A 17,298-nucleotide genomic window follows, 5' to 3' on the forward strand; every position below is an offset into this window, starting at 1 on the left:
CCGCATTACTTTATTCCTGCTAGTTTCAATCTCTGTGGGCCTGCGAGGAACGGGGTGGGGGTTGGGTTGGTGGGGGGGGGGCGGATGCCGGAGTGGGGGGTGTGGGTGTCACAGAAATTCTCTCTCTCTCTCTCCATTTTTTTCTTACAATTTCTCTCATTTCTCCCTGCTCATAACCTTCTCAGATTCTCTCTCTCTCTCTTTCTCCACTTTTCCTTACAATTTCTCTCCTTTCTCCTTGCTCACAACTTTTTCAGATTCTCTCTCTCTCTCTCTTCCTCCACTTTTCTTTACAATTTCTCTCATTTCTCCTTGTTCATAACTCACTCATAACCCATCTCCCTGTTTCTCTCTCCTTAATACATTCTCGCCACTCTTTATTGCCTCTCTGTCCGTATATCTGTCTTCCTGTTTTGTAAAGACTCACTATTCTCATGTCTTTCTCTCTCACTACATGTTTAATTCCTTACACTGTCTGTCTGTCTGTCCCTCTCTCTACAACAGCCAAGACCCTCGCGCTGCTCCTTGCAGTACTCCTGTGACGTCACTCAAAGTATGGCGACTGAGTCTGGCTTCGTGATGATAAGAATGGCGACCGCGGAAGAGACGAAAAAGTTCATGTTCGTTGGTTTCCACAGTAATGCCCAAGACCCCTTACCCCTGACCTTTGACCTCTGGTTGTAAAATGGGTCACAATACTGGGACGGGAAGCCAAAAGGGAGTGTGAGAGTTTGGTATATAATAGTGACTATCAGAAGAACTCTTTAGACTGAGCAAAGTTTGGATGGAGAGAGTTTCATGTGGTAAAGTCCGCCTTAAATTAGCACGGGCTCTTGTTCCGTAGAGCTGCTGGTGAGTGGCGAATATCAACAGAACTTGAGAGAGAGAGAGAGAGAGAGAGAGAGAGAGAGAGAGAGAGAGAGAGAGAGAGAGAGATAAAAGTATAAGAGTGAGTGAGAGAAGAAGGGAAGAGATAAAAGTGTAAGAGTGAGAGAGGAGAAGGGAAGGAAGAGAGATAAAAGTAAGAGAGAGAGAGAGAGAGAGAGAGAGACCAGAATGCTACATGGCTGACAAACATATAACGTATATTTGTCAACGTATATTTGTCAATCTGTATTTCCCCTGTATTACAAAGTATCCAACTAAAAAAACATTTTCGTAACCCAGAATGGAGACTCTTCAGCCCTTTCTAAATTCTGTCTTGTTGCGGAATGTTTGTGTAAATTGAAGGATTTTTAAGACTTCCTCGAAGCGAATTCATATCAAATAACGACGAGAATACACCCAACATTAATTACAGAAGCAGAAAAGTAAAAACACAAAGCGACAATATTTCCCCGATAAAATAAATGCCAGAATAACAAAAACGTCCAACAATAAAGCGAGAACGCAAATTATGTCCGTAGTTATTCTAAAGGAATAAAAATAATAATAATACCAATTACAATAAGCAGCGTTCGCTATTATGATAACTGCACATCGCCAGGAGTTTTATTTCCTGTTATACTATATGTGCTGAGATATGAACATTATTGACAAAAAGGTTAATCAAGTCGGATCACACTTAAATGGTCTGCGACCTTCCATAGATTCAGTTGTAGTTTTAAATATATATATATATGTATATTAATATATATATATATATATATATATATATATATATAATATATATATAAATTAATATTAATATATAACATATATATATGTATATATATATATATAAAATATATAAATATTAATAATACTATATATATATATATATATATAATATAATCTAATAATATATAAATAAAATAGTATATATATAATATATAAATATAAATATATATATATATTATATATATAATAGTCTAATTATAAATACAATATATATAGAATATAATAAATTATAAAATATAAATATCTAAATATAAATCTATATATATATATAAATATATATATATATATATAAAAAATCTATCTCTATCTATTTCTAATCTATCTATTTATCTATCTATATCAATATATACATATATAATATATATATATATATTATATATCTATCTATATATATATAAATATAAATAGAATATAAATATATATATAAACTATATATATATATATATATTATATATCTATATATATATATATATATATATATAGATATAATAGATATATATAAATATATATATATATATATATAGTAACTTAGCAACATTCAATCATCAAATCTAGAAATCCCCAACCGAACAAAGAGAGAGAGAGAGAATAAAAAAGGTAAACCCAACTGTTTTTAAAAAGCCTCTATTAGCATTCATTCGTGTATAAATATACCGACATTTTACCAACTGCTCTTTTATGTTAATTTTTTTTTCCCCAAAGCACTTGACCAAATCCCTATAAATCCAACTATTTTTCATTTTTTGAGTTTCGCTTTTTTCCCCCCTCAAAAATTTTTTTTTTTTTTTTTTTTTTTTTCGTAATTTCGCATTTTCGTGCTCTGGCCATTTTCCCTCGGCCTTAATTGATTTAGCGTCGGATTAGCATCAAGCAGCAATCAAAAATGGGGGTTGGGGGAGGGGGATGGACGGACGGGGGAGGGAGGGGGGTGAACAGGGAGAGATAGGGAGGGGTGTAGGGGGTTAGAATATTGGCAAGGGTTGAGGGACGGATGAGGATAAGGAGTAAAATCTAGAATTTTGTTGGAAATCATTCAATTATTGCGTCTGATTTTGATACATTCACACAAAGAGCGAAGAGGACGTAGGGTACCAAGGGAAACCAGGAAGAGAAAATACACCTGGAGGTTGTAGTTGTTGTTGTTGTTTTTGGTAACTTGACAAGATGTAGCACTCGAGAAATACATTTGGCGCTACTTCCTCACTTGAACGAAGCGTTCCTTTGTTGCTACAATGTAACTTACTATGCAATATGATTAGCAACCTCTTTAATTACATGACTGCCCCAACCTACTTCATTTCATCTGTAGTGGAAACAAGTTTCTGTAATGAATTTATGACGAGGTGAATTGATGAAAATTAACAAAAGCGACATTATATGCGTTCATGTACATTTCAGTAAATGCGACGCACTAATATTAAAATTAAGGCACAAGTTATCTCTGCCTTTTTTCGTGAAGAGTAATTGTTTACTATGTGTTTATTCCTCGTGGTTTGTTTGTTTGTTTGTATGGTGTTTTTACGTTGCACGGAACCAGTGGTTACTCAGCAACGGGACCAACGGCTTTACGTGACTTCCCAACCACGTCGAGAGTAAACTTCTATCACCAGAAATACACATCTTAACCCCTCAATGGAATGCCCGAGAATCAAAATAGCGGCCACCGATGTGGTACGCCAATACCATACCGATCACGCCAGAGGCGCTTACGAGCGACGTCAGCAGCTATGCTTCAGGTAACTTACGATGAATTAATCAGTTTCAAATTAAGTTACATAGCAATCAAGGATATAGTGATCATAGAAGAAGCTTTCATTTGCTCCCTGGCATCAGAGTGAATATCCTAAATCGGATAAAAGTGGGGTGGGGGGGGGGGGTGGGGGGTGGGGGGGGGGGGGGGGGGGGGGGGGGGGGGGGGGGGGGTTGCTTTTACGTATTACCCAACCCTAGAAATTAGCATTGGTAAAATTAGACAAACCTAAGAGGTCTGGTGCAAGCAGCACTGGGTACTGAAGCTCGAGAGGAGTCATCACTCTTCACGATATTTGAGAAATCATGTAACTTCTAATTTTGATATAAAAAAATTATTTTGTGTGGTTTCAGGGTAGAACTGGTGGGAGAATTGTTTTATAAGTAATGATCCATGAACAATGGTGACAAGATTTGTAAGATGTTTGTTTTCAATATATATATATATATATATATATATATATATATATATATATATATATATATATATATATAATATGTACACAAATATAGTATGATATATATATATTATATATATATATATATATATGTATATTATATATATATGTATATATAATATATAATATATAGTGTGGTGTGTGTGTGTGTAGTACGCAAATATATATAAATAAAAAATGCGTACACTCCCTGCCTCTCAAATGACAGGTAATAATTTTGAATAATTGAACAGATTATACGGCTACAGCAAAGTGAAATGAAAACCAGGATTAAAAATTAATTAAGTCTTTGGTCAGATTACACAAGTTCTCCACCCCGTTTCTCTCTCTCTCTCTCTCTCTCTCTCTCTCTCTCTCTCTTATGGATTTATGTATAAATACCCTGACCCATTTCAATTTCCTCTACTCCTTCTCTTAAAACGTTAACATCAACCCTATCGTTTTCTCACTCCATAACACTAAACTCTCTATCTGAAGACCCCTCCCCCTCCATATCTCCTCAACCTACATAGGCTTTCCTCCTCCTCCTCCTCCTCCTCCTCCTATACCTCTCCTCTCAAAAGGACAACCGTGTTGGCAGGAATTCATAAAGCCAATCAGCGTAATGGTTGAGAGAAAGAGAAAGCGAGAGTGAGATAGAGAAAAGGAATGAACGAGGGGAGGGGAAGGGGAGTCGAAAAGCCCGAGGAAGGGGATGGGTATGAATGGGGCCGTGAGGGTAGGGGGTGGGGTGGGTGTTGTAATACCTCACTTCGCTAGATGGTCAGTTAACAATCTCCCCAGTGTCCTGTCGTCACAACCTACCAGAGCCCCCTCCTGGGGAACACTACGCCTGTAGGGGAGCATCCAAACCTGTAGGGGTGGGAGGAGGGAAGTCCCCTTTTGTAAGGGGAGCACCCTCCTTGAAGGGCACGTTCCCCCCCCTGTCCGGAGGCAGTGGGGGAGGGGGGATCACTTCGGCCGAGGCACCAGCGAACATCCCAGCACGGCCCGTAATGAAGACGGATCGGCCCCTGAACGCCACTGGTAAGGACCTTGGGGGAGGGGGGGGGGGGGCTCTCCACCCCCCGGCCCACTTCCCCAAAATCCCCGAGCCTCTACACTTGACACTTATGGACTCAAGGTTTGTTGGTGATGGGAGTTACACCGAAGAGGGACGGTGGCCGAAGCCAATATCTATTTATCCGGAGAGACGCCCCGTGAAAAGACAGAGGTCGCGAGATCGTGGGTCCTCTTATGGAGATTGGTATTTTTTTTATATATATATACAGATCTCTCTCAGTCTGCTATTCTTTCAGGCCAGTGGGATAAGCAGGCTACTGTCCTGTTCTAGCCCAGGCCCGAAGGAAGGCGAGGAAAGGGGTACTAAGGGAAGAACTGTGGGGTTTAATCATGATAATGTGATACGGGTTTTGATACTGAGGTGGTTTCAAGTCACTTCATTTGGCTGTCTGTCAGTCTGAATTTTGTCATAATTCCTGTAATCCTGGAGCGTTATGATACATCCTTTTTTAAATGAAAGCCTTTGTCGGTGTCTAAGTGTCATTCAATTTAATAGAAGTAAAAATACATACAGTACACTGGACACCCGTTGATGTGTGCATTAAATTTCAATTACACGATTTTCTCTCATTGTTTTGCATCTTTGTATAAACTTCCATCATTACTTTTGCATCTTTATATAAACTTCCATTATTATTTTGTATCTTTGTATAAACTTCCATCATTATTTTGCATCTTTATATAAACTTCCATCCTTATTTGCATTCTTTGTATAAACTTCCATCATTATTTTGTATCTTTGTATAAACTTCCATCATTACTTTGCATCTTTGTATAAAATTTCATCATTAGTTTGTATCTTTGTATAAACTTCCAAAGGGAAGTAATTAGCACTGTTATTGGATAATAACTATTACATTTTCAACCACTTTAAACAAGGAAGCCAGCAAGTTCACAAATAGAGAGGACATACCTAATATTTGCTACCGAATAAGTACGCAGTCCTGGAATTCACAAAGGCAGCAGAAGAGCCGGTTATTTGGGTACAAGAGGTACGTGCCCGCAGGTCCAAAGCCCGTACCGTAATAACAAGAAGGAATGGCCTTAGGTCAAAAGCATGTAACAAAAGATGCTGTAAGACACAGAAGCTAAAACAAATAACACAAAAGCCCAGAGGTCAGAGCACATACTATAATACGCCATGAGAAACATGCTCTGTCATAAAAATGTCTTCAAGGTTCTTTGCAGCGTCCCTTCGGCCCCTAGCTGCTACCCCTTTCATTAATTTTACTGTACTTCTATTCGTATTCTCTTCTTCCATCTTACCTTCCTCCCTCTAGTTCCTTGTTGGACGAATCGTTTACGTTACTCGACTACCGATCTCAGGATCCGGGTTCGATTCCCTGCTCTGCCAACGCGGAATCAGAGGAATTTATTTCTGGTGATAGAAATTAATTTCTCGTTGTGGTTCGGATTCCACAATAAGCTGTAGGTCCCTTTGCTAAGTAACCAATTGGTTCCTTGCCACGTTCAAATATCTAATCCTTCGGGCCAGCCCTAGGAGAGCTGTTAATCAGCTCAGTGGTCTGGCTAAACCAAGATATACTAAACTTTCCACCCTCTAGGAACAGTTGATTCACCATTATTTTCAGCGCTGAATTATACTCTATAGGTCCTAGAACCTTTGGTCTAAATCTTATATTCCATTCCATGAAACTTACGGAATTAAGAATAATGAAAATGCTGAAGATATTAAACCAGCAGAGTAAATTTCACCCATCTACTAGAACTGCAGTAATCATAAAAGTATAATTCGATTATTACATTTTGTTTTTCAATTTGTTTTCGTAACAGGCCAAGAAAATGACTCAAATTACGTCATACTTCTTGCCGAATTTTGTATGAAATTAAGGCGAGGGGATGGAAGCACCTAACCAAATCAAAAATGGCCCTCACATGGAAATAAAATGCCCCGGACTTCTTCTCCAAAGTTACATTTCATCAGGGAGTTTCAGGGTTAAGGAGGATTCAAAATTTCCAATTGATTTGAACTGGCAATTATTTTCTCCAAAATCTTTCACTCTTTGCACTTGTTATAGTAGAGTCACATCAACCGTGCATTTGATGTCTAGGCCAGTCCCTAACGACGCTCCTGATTGGCTGTTGATAAGCCAATTACAGAGCTGGAAACTCTCAGTCTCTGTCGAGAGTTCGCATGGGTAGGATCTATGTTCCACCTCTCCTGAGGGTTACTTTTGAAAGATGTATCCCCTAGGAGTGGTGGAACATGCATCTTGCCTATGTGAACTCTCTCGAGAGACTGAGAGTTTTCCAGTCCTGTGATTGGCTTATCAACAGCCAATCAGGAGCGTCGTAACGGACTGGCCTAGACATCAAATGCACGTTGATGTGAATCTACTATAATAAGTCTGTCACATGGGTCTAGAAATGACGTCTGCAGTTCACTACAGACTTCAAATTTAATACTCATGGTAAAGTTGTCAATATTATGGAACATTTGTAGCACCAACTTACCTTTTATTTATGGAATGCCAGTTATCCATATCTTCTAGCCAGACGAACCAACTCTTACAATCTATTTCCACCTGAAAGAAAAAAAAAATTATTCACTTGATTTGAAAGAATCACTTCACTAATGACACTTTCATGCAGTAGTTTTAAATAACCAGAGAGAGAGAGAGAGAGAGAGAGAGAGAGAGAGAGAGAGAGAGAGAGTCTCAAAATTACAGCAGCCAGGCCATTTCCTTATCTTATAAATAAGGTAGCTCAAGTTTTCTTACTTATGAAATGTGACACTCCCCAATTTTCTAACTCAGTAAATATGACCTCTCGCCATATATATAAAGTATGAAATACAATATCCCTCATTTTTCTCGCCACAGAAATATGGCGGGTCCCTGATTTTTACTGATAAGGTATAGCACCTCTTGCTTTTCCAACTTCAAGTTAAAATAAAAAAATGAGTTCTATAAATCCAATGTACCCAGGTAAAAGAACGCAAGTATGCATAAGACGAAAATTTTTACTTCATACAGGAATTATATATCGAAATTTATTTTGCCCAAAAATTTGTTGGTTCATATTTGAAAAGTATTCTTTAAACTATTGTCAAATTAATATATTAATATATATAGTATCCATTTAAATATTAATATAATTAATAATATATAATACATATATATATGTATATATATATATAACTTTATTCTATTATTTAATATTATATATATTATATAATATATATATATATAATAATATATATATAGGAGAAAGGATCCATAGTAATATTCTTGTTTATCTAGACGAAATATATTTGTGGAAATATTTACTGTGGATCCTTCTACTGATTACTTAGCAGCACGATACGGTGTTGCATATATATATATATATATATATATATATATATATATATATATATATATACCATATATATATATAAATACCTTAATCACGAAAGTATATAAAAAAAACGTGATGCTATGTATAAATAAAGAGGTTTTTGTCACGAAGAAAAAAATGAAAAAGCTTTTCATTTTTTTTCTCCTTCGTGGCTAAAAATCTTTATTTTATATATATATATATATATATATATATATATATATATATATATATATATATATATATATAATATATATTATATCAGAGAAGGATCCTTAGTAATATTCTTGTTTATCTAGACGAAATATATTTGTGGAAATATTTACTGTGGATCCTTCTACTGATTACTTAGCAGCACGATACGGTGTTGCATATATATATATATATATATATATATATATATATATATATATATATATATATATATATATATACATATATATATATGAATACCTTAATCACGAAGTATATAAAACGTGATGCTATGTATAAATAAAGGTTTTTGTCACGAAGGAAAAAAACTGAAAAGCTTTTCATTTTTTCTCCTTCGTGGCAAAAATCTTTATATATATATATCATATATATATATATATATATATATATATGTGTGTGTGTGTGTGTGTGTGTGTGTGTGTGTGTGTGTCAAATTAATGTGTTAACTTTGGTTTATTAGAATAACATGCCTCTACCCTGTGAAGACTGTCGAGGTAGGCCAGTTATCGAGTGGTTTTGCTGTTACATGCACTGCATAGTGGTCGACTGAAGTATGTTATAACACAGACGGACGCAGGCATTCAAGCCAGTATCAACATTTTGAAGAAGTAGTAGTTCTGCAATGGATCCAGTGTCAGCAGTTTCGTAGGTGATACCATCCACTCATTGTGAGAGCAGTCGTAATCGATTTCAGTCCTTGGCTCGTCTGAGTATTAGGAAGCGTTTTCTCTTATGAATAACTCTGGTGATAGAAGTTCACTCTCGACGTGGTTCGGAAATCACGTAAAGCCGTTGGTCCCGTTGCTGAATAACCACTGGTTCCATGCAACGTAAAAACACCATACAAACAAACAAACAAACAATCTATTATGAATAACCAACTGTCCCAACTTTAACCACTGGTTTGTGGTGTGGTGTGGTTTTGTTGTGGTACATGTGAGCCTAGCCTTAACCGCCTTGAGGGCGTAACGACTACAAATTACCTTATTGTCTGGTGGACTGTAGGCTATTCTGATGGGTTTTTTTTCCTAATGTTTGATTTCTGTTTTACTTTTGTCTATTCAATTTAGCCTTCACCCATCTATCTGTCCAATTTCTTCAACTTTCATAATTTTATGCTAAAATTTCAACCTGTGCTGCTAAAATCATTCTTCGGGTTTGTCCTAAGATAGCAGTTTTGTTAAAGCTACGTTGTGAACATAACATAATCATCAAAATATACCGCTTAACACACCATGTTTGCCGTCATGTTAGTGGCGCGAATCCGCTTAGAAAAAGTTCACTAAAAACCCGAATATTGTTGCTACAGCCAGAGTTACTTGTAGTTAGCCATAAAACCCCAAATCCTCAACAAGGATATACATAGAATAGAATATAGAATTTAGGCTAAAGCCCAAGCGCTGGTACCGGTGAGATCATTCAACCAGAGTTCAACGCTTCAGGCGTAATGTAGCTTTTTCACGGTACACTAAACCGTTCCAATTCTGTGACGTCACCGAACTCAGTCGCTATCTCTGTATTCCCCAACAGCCCATCGTCAATATCAATCTGGTTTATTCAGGGGAAGCTCTCAAATTGGCCTTCATTCTATCAATCAGGCAGAAACTTATTTTTTTCTTTCCTTGTTGTCAGTTGTAACTTATGGCTGTTGTGAATAACCACCTCGTTTATGTCAGAACGAGTTTTAATTTATATGCCTCTTATATCGTTGTGAACGTCTTCAAATTTCAAGAAGCGATAAAACTGAGGGGAACGTTGTTGACTGGTCAAAATCTGTATAATGTTTCATAATATGTCTTTTAAACAATTTCATTACCAAGTTCTCTCTCCTTATTACACGAGCCTCTGTACTCTATATAGGTCTCTATATAGATTTTTGGCATTATGCCAAGCACTGGGGCAACTAAGGCCATTCAGCGCCGAAACGGTAATTGACAGTAAAAGTTTTGAAAGGTGTTACAGGAGGAAAACCTCAAAGCAGTTGCAACATGAAACATGTGTTGGGAGAGGGTGGACAGTAAGATGGAAGAAAGAGAATATGAACGGGGGTACAGTAAAAGGAATGAAAGTAGTTGCAGCTAGGGAACGAAGGGACGCTGCAAAGACCCTTGAGTAATGCCTACATTGCGCCGAATGAGGTGCACTGACCCCCTGCTACGGGAACGAACCTTTGTGGTTCAGCGCTTAGGACGTAGATTTCTATGAATTTTGTGGAAAACCAACATTTTCTCGATGAAAGGTAACTTTTCTTGAGGAATGCAGTTCCTCACTGGACGAGTGGGATCCATACTACACGATAATCCATCTGGTAGCCCGAGTTCGCTTTCCGCGGCCGCTCAGTGTGGAATAAGAGGAATTTATTTCTGGTCATTAGAAATTCATTTCTCGCTACAATGTGGTTCGGATACCACAATAAGCTGTAGTTCCCTTTGCTAAGAAACCAGTTGGTTCCTAGTCACGTAAAAAGAAAATCTATTCCTTCCGGCCAGCCCTAGGAGAGCTGTAATCAGCTCAGTGGTCTGTTAAAACTAAGATTACTTTTTGAGGAAAGCAAGTGTTCTACCTGGCAGAAATACTTTTAATGGAAAGCAATACTGAATCATTTATAGTTAATTTTCAGCAGAGGTAAATGAGGTAATTTAGAAGAATTACGAAATGTTCAGGGAGATAACTGATCGACTTACGGTTACTAAAACTGGCGTCTCAACATCTAATTGCCGGAGACATGGAATATAATATTAAGATGAGAATAAGTTAATCCTCGCGATCACAACTTTTCTCTGCGGAAATGTGAAGCTTGGTTGATATGAAAAGCTGGGGAGATGGTGTGGGTATGCCCTGGTGAGCAATTCTTCTAGTTTTTATTAGTAAAAGGGCGAACATCTCACAGGGGAATGTTTTACAGTTACAGTTTTTCAATCCATTCTCTCTCTCTTCTCTCCTCTCTCTCTCTCTCTCTCTCTCTCTCTCTCCATATACCTAGACCAGAAATACTCGATGCTCACGATTTCTCCAATTCCTCCAACCTTCCACTTTACTGAAGAGAAAAGCCACTTCTATTGGGATTAGACACTAGTATTTGCCCTTCCCACTAGTAGTAATACTACTGTTATTCATACTACTACTATTCCTGCTGCTACTACTTTTTTTTGTCAGCCATGAGCCAGTCTAAGGGCAGTTTGCTTTCCAACAAATCCACATGAAATATGAACAAAGAATCCCTCGGCACGTGTCGCACGAACCAGCTGATGACGACAACCTAGACTCAAACAAAGCAATGCGCGCCAACCCTCGCCCAAACCTCCCATCTACGGAACGCATTTTTTTTCTTTTTCGAATATGACACGAACGACTGAGAAATATGCACGAACTGACGCCTGTACCAGAATCGTCGTTTGGACTATGTCGTACGTTATGACGTCGGCTTACCTGTGTGATACGAGCAGCAAAATAACTTTTCCACCTGGTTCGAATCCTCCGCTGTCGGATTAGCCAGGGATCGGCCTATCAATTGACCAGATTAACGCAGATCGGCTGCAAAATTATTCATCCGGGAGACTGCTGCTGCTGCTGGTGTCTATGCATGATGACGGTGCACGAAGATTAGAGGGGGTGGGGGGTTAGGACCACAGAGATAATGGACTTGATGTACGGTGCACGGTGCACTCCTGCCTCTGGCGATAGGCCGAGCGGAGGCGACGACGCGGAGGCGACCATTCGCCGGGTTGGCTACTGTAGCCTCCCAAACCACCACTCCTCCACCCGACCCCCTACCCCTCTCCCGTTAAAAAGGGAGGGGGGGGGGGAGTAGAGCATTTTGGCGACCAGGTCGTTTACGCGGCGTTTTAAATTTGACATGAAATCACGTCATGAATGCTACATGAACCGGGACATTTATGAGTGAAAATCATGGCTTCAATCTTTCAAATGGCGCCGTTGAAAAAATCACAGGGTGGCCCTGAATGAAAGCTCGTGAATAGTATGAAAAAAAAAAAAAAAACATGGTTCATGAATGAGCAATGAATGGAGTTGAACAACCCGGATCTAACTCAATTTATGATGGCGTTAAAATGAGCGCGAACGCGTACATATGTATGTGCGTGTGTGCGTGCTTGCATTTTCGAGTGCGAGTACGCGAGAGTGGTCTGTTGCGTTTTGATGGCATAAACTGAAATAGTACGTACATATATTATGGAGATTATACATGCATACATATATTAAGTATATATACATAAATGTTATATATATATATATATATATATATATATATATATATATATATTATATATATATATATATATAGCTAAACCGAAGAAAACTGGTTTTCCCGTGGTTTTCGCTTATACTAAATGGCTTGCATCTCCTAGGATTATCTGCACAATACGTTTATATACATATATATATATAGGTATATATATATATATATATATGTATATATATATACACATATATATATATATACATATATATATATATATATATATATATATATAATAATTTACAACAGCCTTGCCTATCTAGGAAAAGACAAACGGTTTCCAGGTTCCGAACTCCTGGGTGGAGCAGACGTCTGACTGGGGCATCGGTACTCTGCCCCGCTAAAAAAAAAAAAAAAAAAAAAAAAAAAAAAAAAAAAATAAATCAAAACCCAGTCTTGCCTCTTGAAGGCCTAAGCACCGACTTCCGAACCTGGTAGTTACACAATGGCGGAGGTCGTGACTAACTACATCTCCTCTACAGGGAATCGAAGACTCAAACCATACCGCTAACTAGAACCACCTGTCTGCACTTGCTAAGATTATGACCCATATCATGTCCACACCCAGGTTCTGGGATCGTGGGTTGAACGAATATTAATCCACACTAAAGGATGACGATTGCTTATTAGCCTAAAAAACCGGAGCACTGTTGAAGATTTTTTTTTTCTCCTTAATCCCAGTAGGTCTAGAGAAAAATATTTTTGCATAACCTCTCATTATTTTCCTTATTTCTTCATAACCTCACCTTCTAAAGAAATAATGCCCCATTTGGAGAGGCTAGAAAACCCCTTTAACCAAGTTGTTTAGAAGTATGAGTTTAGTTGAAACTGAACCAGTGGTTCTGGAGATGCAGTTGAAAAAGTTGACCATCTTCGCATTACTACATACAAACATACTACATACTTTGATGAAAAAAAAAAAAAGCTAACTTGTGATTGTGACATTAACTCAGGTGAGGTCAAAAGGAGTATGGTGAAGAAATTTGTGTGCGCGCGTAGTAATAACTATTACACATATTTATAGCCATCAATTAATCACTCGGATTATTAAGTAGAAAGTGTTGGAGAACATACAATAGTATTAAAAAAAATCTCCAATCAGCACTACAAAATCTTATGCACCTCCGTTAAACAATATTGCTCGAATGCTAGTAACAACTGCTCTCTTAAGTTACGAACGAGGTTTATGTTGATTAGGCTGAGAAAAATCAAAAGATTTTATTGCGGAGCCATAAAAGGCGGGAACGTTTTCTCATTACTAAGGCAGCAGCCTTCAGTATTTTTTTTTTTTTTTTCACTGGTGACAACTGAAGTCACAAGTGTGAGTTAAAATGAAGCCATGCAATCTGGAAACTGTGAAACTTCGATTTTGTACAATCACCAGTTACTCAATGCCAAGTTTGGTGGCTAAAAGCTAAAAACTCCACCAAAAGCTATGAACTATTAACGAACTTGCTCGCGTTGGATGCTTGGAAGCCAAGTCTACCGTTTTCTTTGGGGTTTGTAGTAGTCACTCAAGCCCGTCTTCTATCAACTCCTTAGTCTTACTGCTAAATTTAGCAACAAATAGTCAACATTGGTAGCGAAATAACAAACGTGCCTCTATAAATATGCTATCACTAATAACAGATGGCCGTTAAGTTCTGAGGCAACAGGCCAAAAGCTGTCTAAAATCCTCCTTCCATACATTTCCTTTCTGGTTACATTTTTTTTCTTCTTTTAATTTCTCTAGGGCTTTTGATTAACGGGGCTGTGAAGATGCCTATCCTGTCAGCTTTCGCTTGAAATGCTTCCAAGAATAAGCGACAATCGCGAAAGAATTTGAATTCATTTTCCACTATAGTGGTAAAAGTAACGCGCTGCGCTGAGGCCCAATTAAGGCGTCTAATTACGAGTCTTGAAATACGAGAAAATATGATCAAGTTCTTTCTCAAATAGCGGTCTAATTACAACCGATTGGAGTGTAATTACAGTAAAACTAGGGACCACAGGCTTTGATAATGGCTATTATTAATGGGGAGACTAATCACAACAGTTTTGCAGAATCTAACAGTCTAATGATACTCTTAAATTGGCTTCTAACCTTAGTAAGGTCATTCACATGCCCAAGTCAGAATCTGGTCAAAATAAGGCAAAGGGAGCCTAATTATAACCAAAAAACGATGCAAGAGCCTGGTTACGACTTTACAATAAAAGGTTACGATTTTACAATAAACAAAATATCAGAAAATGACACGTTAATCGTAATTTACAGTCTTACATTTCCAATAAAGTATCGAATCCGGCCATAATTAAAAATTCACCTTTTATTTTCGGACTGTCGGATTATTTTATCAAATAAAACCTTTCATTGTAGGATTGCCGCAAAAGTATTAAAGGTTTTTATAAAATAATCATTTAAAGATAATCTAAAAAGGGTTTTGGATGATGAGCCTTACAAATACAAAAACAATTGATATCACAAAATTAATTCTAAGTTGTACCTTGGAAAAAGCTCAAGATAATGGTTGGAATTTCAGGACTGAGATGAGATGACAGCGTCAAAAAGGGCCTATAATATCTTACATATGTTACTAATTTTGTCTGAAAAGTGGCCGTAAATTACTTTGGCTCATCTACGCGTCACCTACTCCGAGGTATTAGTACTAAATACCGTAGGGTAAATGTTAGGTTGATGGCTGCACGAAGATGTTTATTTATTAATAAAATTGGTCGACCATACTATATAGAAATGGGTGCATATAATACTTTGATCCCCGAGGGGCTAGTACTAAACACGGCGCCCCAAAGACCTTACGCCATAATTAGTACTAGCACTTCAGAGTAGAAGTGACGCGTTGATAAGCCAATGTAATACCGATTATTATCGATGATACTACATACGAAACGACGATATCGTCTTCAATATGGCCCAAAATAATATTCTAAATCTTGGCTTTACTTTTGAACTGTTGATAGAGAGGAACAGGACGTTCAATTTCACAATAGAATGCAACTGACATGGAAAACCATAGCCCCATACTCCCAGATTTGAATCTTGATACAACCCCATCCTTTAAGAATGGATTATCTTCTCTATGAAGTATTGGATTGGTGAGAATGATTGGAGGAAGAATGTCTGCAGCTCAGTTGCTGCAGAGAGCCGGAAATAGAGAGGAATGGCAAGCCATGATTGCCGACGTCCTTGGGGATATGGCACCTGGATGATGACGATGATGATGATGAAGTTTGGATTTAAATCATGCGTTGTTTAATTCTCATTCTCGCCAATCCCCACAAGGGAGGTAGTGCCAGCAACCTCACCCACTGCATTATAGGCATTACGGTTCTACGCTGCGTCCCTTCGACCCCTAGATGCAACCCCTTTCTTTCCTTTTACTGTACCTCCGTTCATATTCTCTTTCTTCCTCTCACTTTCCTCTGTCTCCTAACAATTGTTTCATAATGTAACTGGGAGGTTTTCCTCTTGTTACATCTTTCAAACCTTTATACTCTAAAATTCCCCTGCAGGACTGAATGACCCCATAGGTCCCAACCCTTGGCTTTTGGTCTAAATTTTATATGCTAGTCCTTTCCATTCCAATTATTATTATTATCATTATTATTTCGGTCGATGAAACCTATTCACATGGACACAAAGGGGCCATTGAATTGAAATTTATGCTGTAAAGTTGGCCTGCAGTCTGTAAAAGGTCTGGTCAGGCTACTGATCATTGGAGTCTGCGCAACTTCATGGGGTAGTAGAAGAAAAAATGTTGCATTACCAATTTACCACTTAAATATTGGTTAATGTTCTGTTATGGAAATGTCAGGTGTAAGATTGTACTTTACCTCACAAGAGGCGTTGGCTGGGGAAGGGGGGAAGGAGGAAAGAGGAGGAGGATGGGGAGAGCAGCAGGGAGGAGGAGGATGTGGAAAGGAGCAGGGAGGAGGAGGATGGGGAGAGGCGCAGGAGATAATAAGTTAGGCTATGTTTTACACCAGGAAGCGCTTTGCCAACTTGGAGGATTTTTCAGGTCGAAGATGAGCATTTGCTGCTCAAGGTAATATCTCTCTGGTATTTATTTGTCTTTCTTTCAGCTTGCTTCCTTATGATGCAGTCACATAAAAGTTCCCAATTCTACAAATAATACTCTTTATGTGTTTTCTGAAGAGCTGCCTAGGCTATACACCATGTCACAATAGGCCAGCGAGGTATTTATGCAAACTTCAATGCAAATGTGGCCTAAAGTTCTGGTGTAAAAGCACATCACTGTATTATACACCTTGACAAGGCGGCTGATGTGACTCATGTTTGACCTTTGCAGCTCCAAGACTAAGAGCAAAACTGAATTACAGAACTCTTCATCTTATGGCAAATTACCAACCACGCACTAGCCATCTTATATGCAACTTACCAACCAGCACTAGCCATCTTATATGCAACTTACCAACCAGCACTAGCCATTTCTTCATAACCTTAGAATTTATAAAAAAAAATTACATGTAACTTAACCTAACTTTTTCTAAGAAACAGAATGACTGAATTCTTCACCTTATGGCAACTTTACCGACTTCGAG

The 17,298-nt window shown here is 37.9% G+C and overlaps 1 long non-coding RNA gene across 2 annotated transcripts in view; it reads right to left on the reverse strand.

Moving 5' to 3' along the window:
• Positions 1–17,298, reverse strand: part of LOC135196331 (uncharacterized) — a 237,010-nt gene that overhangs the window by 218,765 nt on the left and 947 nt on the right. Inside the window, exons 1-2 of one of the 2 annotated variants that reach the window (XR_010310380.1) lie at positions 11,910–12,174; positions 7,404–7,474 (exon numbers count right to left, since the gene is read on the reverse strand). This is a non-coding gene — a long non-coding RNA (uncharacterized LOC135196331). Of the gene's footprint in view, positions 1–7,403; positions 7,475–11,909; positions 12,175–17,298 lie in introns of those variants that run through there. The other variant, XR_010310383.1, reaches the window with a different exon arrangement.

This window comes from Macrobrachium nipponense, chromosome 23, assembly GCF_015104395.2.
Source record: "Macrobrachium nipponense isolate FS-2020 chromosome 23, ASM1510439v2, whole genome shotgun sequence".
Lineage (NCBI taxonomy): Eukaryota > Metazoa > Arthropoda > Malacostraca > Decapoda > Palaemonidae > Macrobrachium > Macrobrachium nipponense.